Source organism: Quercus suber, unplaced genomic scaffold (genome assembly GCF_002906115.3).
Source record: "Quercus suber isolate HL8 unplaced genomic scaffold, Cork oak 2.0 scaffold_1022, whole genome shotgun sequence".
Lineage (NCBI taxonomy): Eukaryota > Viridiplantae > Streptophyta > Magnoliopsida > Fagales > Fagaceae > Quercus > Quercus suber.
In genome coordinates, this window is record NW_027070433.1 from 94,623 (window position 1) to 105,648 (window position 11,026).

General features: G+C 41.6%; 1 pseudogene; it reads left to right on the forward strand.

The window, feature by feature from the left end:
* Nucleotides 1–400: 400 nt before the first annotated feature.
* LOC112033004 (protein NLP8-like) lies at nt 401–2,281 on the forward strand (annotated as a pseudogene).
* The last annotated feature ends 8,745 nt before the right edge of the window (nt 2,282–11,026 follow it).

An 11,026-nucleotide genomic window follows, 5' to 3' on the forward strand; every position in this document is an offset into this window, starting at 1 on the left:
GTCATCAATACTGTTTGGGGACTCTCTCTCTCTTGCTTTTCTCACTGGCTCTGATACCACTGATACAGAGTTAACAAAAAACAAACTGATACAAAGTTAACAAAAAACAAAAGAGACGTGTTGAATGGTAAAGCTCAATGAATTTTATTGATAAGGAAAAGGGCCTATAAATAGGCAATACATCAGAATGCTTTATTTGGCATTAACCATAACTTCTATAAAATAGGAAAGCACTATCCACAACTCCTACAAACTAGGATAGCAACGTGAGGCACTTTCTCAGCATGAAATCTGGCTGAGATCAAATAACAAAATATCTAAATTAAGACTTGGTCAAACTACCAAATATCTAAAGATACTTCCAATAAATATTATAAAATAAAACATTTAAATCTTAACAAATGGCTTGGCAACTGAACAAAATAATTGTTCTTTTCCTCAAAATAGCGTCTTTGATATGGGAAATTGTATGATACCTAGGCCACTTAGTATGTCAGTTGATGAGAAGATGCTTAAGGCATTGTCTTTGTTCAAAGCTTCTTCTGGTGGGGGTATTTTGGCACAAGTTTTGGGTTCCCATGAGGCTGATCAGCACATATTAAGCACTTGTGAGCAACCCTATTTGCTTGATGAAATGCTTGCAGGGTATCGTGAAATTTCAAGATCGTTTGTTTTTCCTACTGAAAGGAGATCAGGTTCATTCCTTGGGCTTCCTGGTTGTGTGTTTATCTCCAAAGTTCAAGAATGGACTTCAAATGTTAGTTATTACAATAAGATTGAGTATCTGCAGGCAGATCAGGCAGCTTAGCATGAAGTCCATGGATCTATTGCTGTGCCAGTTTTTGATTCTCCTGAGATGGCATGCTGTGCTGTGTTGGAACTTGTCACTCCCAAAGAGAGGTCCAATTTTAATGCAGAGTTGGAAACTGTTTGCAATGCATTCCAGGTTAGTATCCCTTTTCCTTTTCTTTACTGCTAGAATTTTCTTTTAATCTTTTTGTTTGTTATCCTGTGATAAATCCTTTGGCCATGTTCAAAACCGCATAAATTACACCATTAGATCATCAGTGGAAAGTTCTGCTTCAATGCTATGAAGCAGCTCCTGTATTATTTCTTGTAGGTGCATTTCCAGAAAATATACTACAAAATAAATTACTTGTATTCTTTGCATGAAATAGTATTAAATTAGAAAGGGTTTCAAAATTATTATTAGATCTGCTCTGATTGCGACACTCTGCAGGCTGTGAATTTAAGGACTACCGAACCTCCTCATCTTCGTCCCCAGGTACAAATCATTTGTCTTCCCTGCCCTCTTCCCTGCATATACCTGTTTTAGTATCTATTAAGTACAGTACAATTTTGGTGCTTCTAATAAGTAATTATGTTATTTGCAGTGCCTGTCAAAGAACCAAAGAGCTGCCTTAGTAGAGATAATTGATGTTTTACGAGCTGTGTGTCATGCACATAGATTGCCACTGGCTCGGACATGTATACCTTGTTATTACACTGAGGGAGCTGGTGATGAAATGACAAGAGTACTGGTTAGAGAGGGCAACACAAATTCTAATGAGAAATGTATACTGTGCATTAAGGAAACAGCTTGTTATGTGAATGATAGAACGATGGAAGGTTTTGTACATGCATGCTTGGAACATCATCTTGAGGAGGGCAAGGTATATCTGGGAAAGCACTTCAATCAAATCATCCCTTTTTCTACGCGGATGTGAAGAATTATGACTTAAGTGAGTATCCACTTGTCCATCATGTGTGCAAATTTGGTTTGAATGCTGCAGTCTTAATCAGGCTAAGGAGCACCTACACTGGTGAAGATGATTATATATTAGAGTTATTTCTCCCTGTCAATATGAGGGGGAGTGCAGAACAGCAGCTCTTGTTGAACAACTTATCGGGTACCATGCAGAGAATATGTAAGAGTTTGAGGACAGTTTCAGATGCAGAATTATTAGGGGTGGAAGTCTCTAAAGCTGCATTTCAGAAGGAAGAAAAACGAAACTTTCCCCTGATGGCTATGCCTGGGGAAAACCCTCAGTTGACATTATCAGATAATGATGTGAATTCGACCGAGAAGATGCCATTGGAAGTGTCTAACACAAGAAATGATGGAATTGAACCAGATAGTCTTCATAAGCAAGTAATGTTCTTAGTCACATCCGCCTTTCTTTTCTTTTTTTGGGGGGTGGGTGGGGTTGGTGGGGACGCGTGTTCTAACCCTTCTGAAACTGAAAAGAGCATGCCTTGGTTAATGGCTAGTTATGTGTAACATTCTAGCATTAATTGTTCCAAGGAACTCTATGGTTCCTAAAATATTGCCGTTGTACCAGTGGGATGTGGGTTTATCCTTGTATTACTAGGTTAACTATGGATGAAAGTAGTAGGATACTTCATACTTGTTGCTTTTATACTGAGGAGCAATTTATTTTTTATTGGGTTCTGTAGAATTTGATAGATAACAAACTTCTTCTTTATCCCTTTGTTGATACCCTCTAATGATATGCATCAGACCAATAGATTGTCTGATTGAAACTTAAGCATATACTACTCTCCCTAGGATATACTTTTTAGCTAATATAGCTGTAGCAATGTTGCATTAGGTTTCTCTCTCGCTTGAGATAGGTGGGTTCCATCTTCTCCAGTGGGTGTAGAATAGTGGTCCCTTCTTTGAAGGTGCTTTTGTCCCTCTCAGTGACAAGTTCACCTGGAGGCTAGTGGGGTTGTTTTTTTCTTGGGTCACTGGGAAACAGAGCCTCTCCATTCATCTTCTCCTTTCTATTTTTCTTTCTTCGTTAGCTCTCTTATCACGTTTTTTTCTTTTTTCCTTGAACTATCTCGTTAACACACAAATGGAAGACCTCACAAATACATGGAGCAAGCTCAACCTATCAGACTGTGAAGGGTCTAACGTGAGATTATCGAAAACATTAGCGGTGTCAGAGTGGGGATTAGCAGCTAAGTTTTTCACCAGACGAGCTCTCAACTTAGAGGCGATTGAGTATGACGGATCCAAAGAGGTAAGAGACATGAACTTTGAGCTGGCTACTTTTTGGGTTCAAGTGCATGACCTCCCACTTAGGTTCAGAAGTAGATGCGTAGCAGAACAACTCTGTGAAGCCATAGGAACGGTAAAAAATACAGAGGAAAACTCGGCCATGGAAGGTGCTAGGTTTGTAAGAGTTAGGGTAACCTTGAATATCTCTAAGCCCCTGTGTAGGGGGAGGGTGATTACTTTAGATGATGGAAAGGACCTGTGGATTCCGTTCAAATACGAACGGCTCCCAAACCTCTGTTTCTGGTGTGGTTGCCTAACCCATGATGACCGAAGTTGTGATTTAAAAAAAAAAAAAAAAAAAACAAAACAAAACAAAACAAAACAAAAAACAAAAAACAAAAAAACTACCAAATAGGTTGATAACTTTTAGGAACTCAAAACAGTACTTTAGCTATTTTAATGCTCTACTTTATAGTACAAACAACATCAAAAGTTTTTGGGTAAATTTCATTAACCTCTCTTGAGGTTTGGGCAAATACTACTCAGGTCCAAAACATTTCAAAATCGACCAATTAAGTCCCTAAACGATATATTACTATTAGTCCCTAACACCCTTAACACTGTTACCCTTCTGTCAATTTTCTTTCCCTCACTCAGAACTCTCTCTAGTCTCTTCTCTCTGGTTCCTCTCCCTCTTTCCATACCAGCCAAAGCCATAGCAAAAAAACTCAAATCCATTTTTTTTTTAAAAAAAAATCCTCAGCCAAATCCACAACAACAAAACTCAAATCTTACATCAAAACTTAAATCCAAAAAATTCAAAAAAAAAAAAAAAAAATCCCAGCCAAACCCACGAAAAAGCCCAAATCTGAAATTTGAAGGAAGTCCATTTAAAAAGTCCAAGTAAACAAAGGAACAAAGTCGGAAGGTGCAGAAAAGTATCTTGTCCAGTGCTGGTATTTATAAATGGTGGGTATATGGTTTGCTTTGTTGAACTGTAAGACACCCAGAGAAATGGTTGTGCAATTAATTAATGCGAATTACTTTCCTACTTCTGCCGACATATGGACTCCTTGCAGAAGCAGTACCATCTATGGGAAAACCTAACTGTGAAAGTAGCTGTGGAAATCTTGAAATTCCATACCCGTTTGGAATTGGACCTAATTGCTACATGGACAAGTGGTACGTACAAGACTTCACCTTTACCTATTTTGATAATTGATGGGTATTGGATAAAGACTAAAAAGAAATTAGGATTGATCGAGGAATCCTTGACCTCTACAAATTACTTTGCATAAATAATTCTTATCTGATGATTTTATTCAAATACACCACTGCTCCTTTTATACAAGATAAGCCCTACATGGTCGTTTAACCTATGCCATATACTAAACAGGGTTTCTCTCTCGCTTGAGATAGGTGGGTTCCATCTTCTCCAGTGGGTGTAGAATAGTGGTCCTTTCTTTGAAGGTGCTTTTGTCCCTCTTAGTGACAAGTTCACCTAGAGGCTAGTGGGGTTGTTTTTTTCTTGGGTCACTGGGAAACAGAGCCTCTCCATTCATCTTCTCCTTTCTATTTTTCTTTCTTCGTTAGCTCTCTTATCACGTTTTTTTCTTTTTTCCTTGAACTATCTCGTTAACACACAAATGGAAGACCTCACAAATACATGGAGCAAGCTCAACCTATCAGACTGTGAAGGGTCTAACGTGAGATTATCGGAAACATTAGCGGTGTCAGAGTGGGGATTAGCAGCTAAGTTTTTCACCAGACGAGCTCTCAACTTAGAGGTGATTGCAAGAACTTTCTCCCCCCTGTGAAGAACCTCAAAGGGTTTTAAAGTCAGGTTGGAAGACGACCATATTGTGCTCTTCACTTTTGAAGACAAAACAGAGATGCAGCGGGTCCTAGCAGGGGAACCATGGACCTTTGATAAACACATGGTGATTTTACTAGAGTATGACGGATCCAAAGAGGTAAGAGACATGAACTTTAAGCTGGCTACTTTTTGGGTTCAAGTGCATGACCTCCCACTTAGGTTCAGAAGTAGATGCGTAGCAGAACAACTCTGTGAAGCCATAGGAACGGTAAAAAATACAGAGGAAAACTCGGCCATGGAAGGTGCTAGGTTTGTAAGAGTTAGGGTAACCTTGAATATCTCTAAGCCCCTGTGTAGGGGGAGGGTGATTACTTTAGATGATGGAAAGGACCTGTGGATTCCGTTCAAATACGAACGGCTCCCAAACCTCTGTTTCTGGTGTGGTTGCCTAACCCATGATGACCGAAGTTGTGATTTATGGATGGAAAGTGAGGGTAATCTGAGTAAAGATAAGCAGCAATATGGCCCCTGGATTAAAGCTCCGCCTTTTGTACCATCAAGAACCAAGATTATCACGGTTCCGGGAATATTTGAAAAAAATAAGAAAGATTACTATCCACTAAACCAGGATCAAGGTTGCAAAAGGCCTGTAGTGGTGCTCCGAACAGACAAACCTTCACCTGAGGTAGTGTGGCCGGAAAAGCAGGTAGAGTTTCAAAACCCAACTGACATGATGGATCCAAATTTTCAGTAGACAAACCCGGCGAATCCAGAGGAGAGTCAGGTTGACAAGACAGATGGAGGTAATGTGTACGCCAGTTCAGTGGGATTGGAAGTAGCATCTGAGGCAGGAAAGAATTTCGAAGTGACTTTAGATGAGCTGGACAAGGAGATTGCCATGTTCGACGGCCCCACTGTAAGCTATGATGAAATATTAAACCCATTGGGCCCTCTCATCTCAGGCCCATCAGATTCCATTCCCCTGCCGAACTCAGTAGGCCTACTTGCCAATATTTCTAACTTAAGCCCTTCCCATGATAACCCAGTACCAAAAACTTCTTCGCAATGGGCCAGGATTAAAAGACAAGTGGGCATAAGTGATGAATCAGAAGCTCTCAACGTTACACTAGGTAAGAGAATTTCTCTCCTTCCTCACAGTGACGAAAAACCACCAAAACGCAGAGTAAATCATGTCTCTGCTCAGAAAGAAAACATCATCCCAACAGTGGAGGCTGGTTCCCAGCCCCGCCGAGAGCAATGAGTTGCATGTGTTGGAATGTGCGGGGGCTTGGGAACCACCATACGATTCGAGAGCTTGCTAACATTGTGCGAGCACAAGACCCCTCTGTCCTGTTCCTAGCCGAGACTTGGGCAGATAATGCTAGGCTTGATAAACTGTGTGATGAACTAAATTTTGAAGAGAAGTGGGTGGTGGAAAGAGTTACAAGAGCTGGTGGTTTGGCTCTTCTTTGGAAAAATTCAATAAGTATCAAAGTTGTGGATTCTTCTCCTAATTTTATTGATGCGATTGTGAATGCTGGACAAGTTGATTCCTGGAGGTTCACTGGCATTTATGGCTTCCCAGATTCAAGGAGGAAGGTGGAGACTTGGACTCTTTTACGTAATCTGAATAGTAAGTACAATATCCCCTGGGTATGTGCAGGGGACTTTAATGAGATTCTAAGAGGCCATGAGAAACTTGGTGGCTTGGCAAGGGGGGATGCTGAGATGGAAGCTTTTAGGGATGTGGTGGATGAACTCAGTTTTGTTGATCTTGGGTTCTCAGGTAGAAAATACACTTGGAAAGGTAAAAGGGGGAATTCAATGATTTTAGAGAGGCTGGATCATGCCTTTGCTACTCCTTCTTGGCTGGAGTTTTTCCCAGCAACACGGGTACAGCACCTGCACACTAATGCTTCAGACCACGACCCCATAATCATCAAACCGGAAGGTATAGTGCCCTGTCCCAAGAAACCATTTCGTTTTGAGAGCATGTGGATAAAAGAAGAGGGTTGTAGGAATACAATTGTAGATGCTTGGGGAGTGCCTTCTTTTGCGAGCAACATGCTACTGGCCTCGTCAAAAATAGTACATTGTGGGGAAAAACTGACTGTGTGGAGCCGGTCATCCTTTGGCAGCATTAAAAGGCAATTAGCTGAGGCTTCAAAAAGGTTGGTGGTGGCTGAGGAGGCAGCAGCTAGGGGTGGCTCATATGATCAGGTCCGTATTCTGAAGTTAAGCATTAATGATCTTCTTGACAAGGAAAGCATGATGTGGATTCAAAGGGCACGGTCCCTGTACTTGCAAACGGGAGATAGCAACACCCGTTACTTTCACAATAGAGCATCTCAGAGATATAAGCGAAATCGAATCCATGGGCTGCGGAATGACCAGCATACTTGGTGCACTGCTGAGCACCAAATAAAGGGGATTGCTACTGCCTTCTTTCAGGATCTTTTCACCACTAGTTCTCCCGAAGAGGGCCATCCCATTTTTGAGTCGATACTACCAGTGGTTACTTTGGATATGAACAGAGACTTAACCCGTAGCTTCTCAAGAGACGAGGTGGAAGCAACTCTCAAATCTATGGAGCCTCTCTCGGCACCTGGTCCGGATGGTATGCCTCCTACTTTTTTCCAATCTTATTGGTCTATTGTTGGTGATGATGTTTCCTCTGCTGTTCTAAACTGCATTAATAATTGTTCATTGCCCGCTGAAATTAACCATACCTTTATTACACTCATTCTTAAAGTTAAGAGCCCTGAAAAAATTTCTGAATTTAGACCTATTAGTTTATGTAATGTTATTTATAAATTAGTGTCTAAAGTGCTAGCCAATAGACTCCAGGGAATACTTCCTGGCATAATATCAGAAAATCAAAGTGCTTTTCAGGCTGGGCGGCTCATAACAGATAACATTTTGATGGCGTACGAAACCCTCCATTATATGAAGCACCAACCCGGGAAAGCTAGATTTATGGCTCTTAAACTTGATATAAGTACAGCCTACGACCGGGTTGAGTGGTCTTTCCTTAATCAGATAATGTTACGAATGGGATTCCATAAAAAATGGGTGGATTTGATGATGATGTGCATCACTACGGTTTCTTATTCCCTTTTGATCAATGGAGAACCATCGGAAAAAATAGTGCCTTTTAGGGGAATTAGGCAAGGCGACCCAATCTCACCCTATTTATTCCTCCTTTGCTCCGAAGGTTTACATGCTCTTATTGTGAAAGCAGCCAATGATGGACTTATCCGGGGTATCTCATTATGTAGAAACGGTCCTCGCTTAACCCATCTATTTTTTGCAGATGATAGTCTTCTCTTCTGCAGGGCTTCAATTCAGGAGTGCAACCACATTCAAGCAATCCTTGTTGATTATGAGGTAGCCTCAGGCCAAAAGCTTAATAGAGACAAAACCACCCTCTTTTTCAGCAAGGCTACCTCCTCAGAGACTCAGGAAAATATCATGAATATGCTTGGTGTTCCAGAGATAAAACAGTACGAGAAGTACCTGGGTCTCCCGTCTTTTGTGGGAAGGGGAAAGAGGGCTAGTTTTGCTTACATAAAGGAGCGGGTGTGGTCCAAATTGAAGGGTTGGAAGGAGAAGCTCCTTTCCCAGGCTGGCCGGGAAATCCTCATTAAAGCTGTTATCCAAGCCCTTCCGTCTTTCGCGATGAGCTGCTTTAAACTTCCCTCTACTCTCTGTCATGATATTGAGGTTATGATTCGCAAATTTTGGTGAGGCCAAAGGGGTGGCCGGCGTAAGGTGCATTGGGTGAAATGGCACTCGCTATGTCGGTCGAAGCTAGAAGGTGGCATGGGTTTCCGAGAGCTCCAGAAGTTTAATGATGCCTTACTGGCAAAACAAGTGTGAAGGCTAACCACCAATCAAGACTCTCTATTTTATAGATTTTTTAAGGAAAAATTCTTCCTTCACAGCTCAATCTTTGAGGCTCAGAACAACCGGGGGTCCTTTGCTTGGAAAAGCATCCTTAAGGGCAGAGACACCATCCTTTTGGGTGTGAAGTGGCGGGTTGGTAACGGTCGGTCTATTAAGGTGTTCAAGGACCATTGGCTGCCTGGTGTGGGCTCGGGTAAAGTTCTATCTCCCACCCTTGATCATGACCCGGACATGTTGGTGGCGGACTTAATTGACCATGAGCTGCACTGCTGGAAACGGAGCCTAGTTGATGTTATCTTCCTCCCTTGTGAGGCAAAAATGGTTAGTGCTATCCCTTTGAGTCTTGCGGACTCTCCGGATTGGTTGTTTTGGCCAAAAACCAGCAGTGGGACTTACTCAGTCAAATCTGGATACAAGCTGCTTCGTGAGGTTAATGATATTGAGACGCCGAGTGCCTCCGACCTTTCTAGAAACAGGGATGTGTGGAAGCAAATATGGAAGCTCCATGTTCCAAATCGCATTTGCACTCTCCTCTGGCGTGCTTGCTGCGAGTCCCTCCCTTCAAAGGCGAACCTAGTGCGTAGAAAGCTCCTCATTGATGCCACCTGCCCCAACTGTTCTCTTGAACCAGAGACCATAACCCATGCATTATGGTCGTGCAAAAAACTTGACTCGGTCTGGCTCCCACAGTTCACTATCCTCAAGGATGCTACTTCGCCCAATACATCCTTTTTGGAGTTAATGCACTTAGCATTCAAAGACCCCAGCTGCATTGAGACTTTTGCCAATACCATGTCTTTGCTCTGGATGTATAGAAATAGAGTTGCTTTCGGTGAAGGCGGGTTGTGCCTTGAAAAAATTCCAGACCAGGCCAGGGCGTTGGTGCAAGAGTTCAATCACCTACGCCCCATCCACTCTAAGATTCCTCGTACAGCTCGCTCGGTTCGGTGGAAACCTCCCCCGCCTGGTTTGGTGAAAGTTAACTTCGACGGCGCTTTATTCTCGACCCAATCTTCAGTTGGCCTTGGCTTGGTTGTTCGGGACTCGGCTGGATTGGTTTTGGCTACCCTTTCACAAGAGATTCCCCTGCCTACTTCGGTAGAGACAGTGGAAGTGATAGCAGCACGTAGGGCCCTATTATTTGCTAAAGAACTTGGTTTTGAGCGAGTAATGATTGAAGGAGATTCTGAAATTATTATCAACGCAATCAGGGAGCAAACTCTCCTTGCCTCGGACCTGGGTCATATATTAGAAGACATCCATGTTTTGTCTCGCTCCTTCTGCAGCATTTCTTTTCACCACGTTAAGCGTTTGGGTAATTGTGTTGCTCACCGCTTAGCACGGAGATCATTTTGTAATCCTCTGTTAGTATCGATGGAGGAAGTCCCTCCTGACATTGTGGATGTTTACAACCATGATCTCAGTTTCATTCATGAATAAATTTCGGTCCTCACTTGGGGGCTGGTTTCTCAAAAAAAAAAAAAAGGATTTAAACATACTGAGCAGTCTGAGCTGATATTAGCTTTGCGGAGCCCACTAGGTTCAGCTTTGGTTTGTTAAACTTCTGAAGAGCCCAGCTTGGGCTTGTTTTGTATTATATGACCTTGTGCTGGTTCTTGGTCTCAGCTTAGCTTTTCACTTAAGAGGTTCATTTGGGAATGTCAATAAATATTTTAGGGAAATGAACTTAGAACATGAAAAAACCAGGTGAGTATATGAATGCCTGATTTTCTTTTGCCTGATGCATATTATTGGGTTCTGTGGAACATGATGAAAATAAAAGTACATTGCTTACTCTAGAATGCGATAGCAAGGGCAGAGGTTCATTTAGCACATATTAGGATGTGGTAAAACTGGATAATGTGTTTTCGTTCTAGCTCTCATTAGTTCATTCTGGAAAACCAAACATGGAGCATAATCTTTGACCCCAAATTATCATTTGTGATAGACTTTAAAATTGAGCAATCAACACCTATATTTTTACAATAAACGCCAATAGCCACATACCCTTTAAAACTGGTGTGAAAATTGATATTTCTTTAACATTTGAGTATCATGTTACTCTATATCAAATTAAAAAAAAAAAAAAAATGTATTAAATTAAAAAAAACTGCCATATAACTTTGACAATCACATGCTAGAAATGCCCAATTAACCTCAATTTTCAACAGCATGGGGCTATGCGTATTTTGGGTTTAACTTCGGAGGCTAATTGCTTGATTTTGAAGTTATCACATGCTGAAAATGCCCAATCATTTTCAACAGCAAGGGGCTATGTGTATTTTGAGTTTAACTTC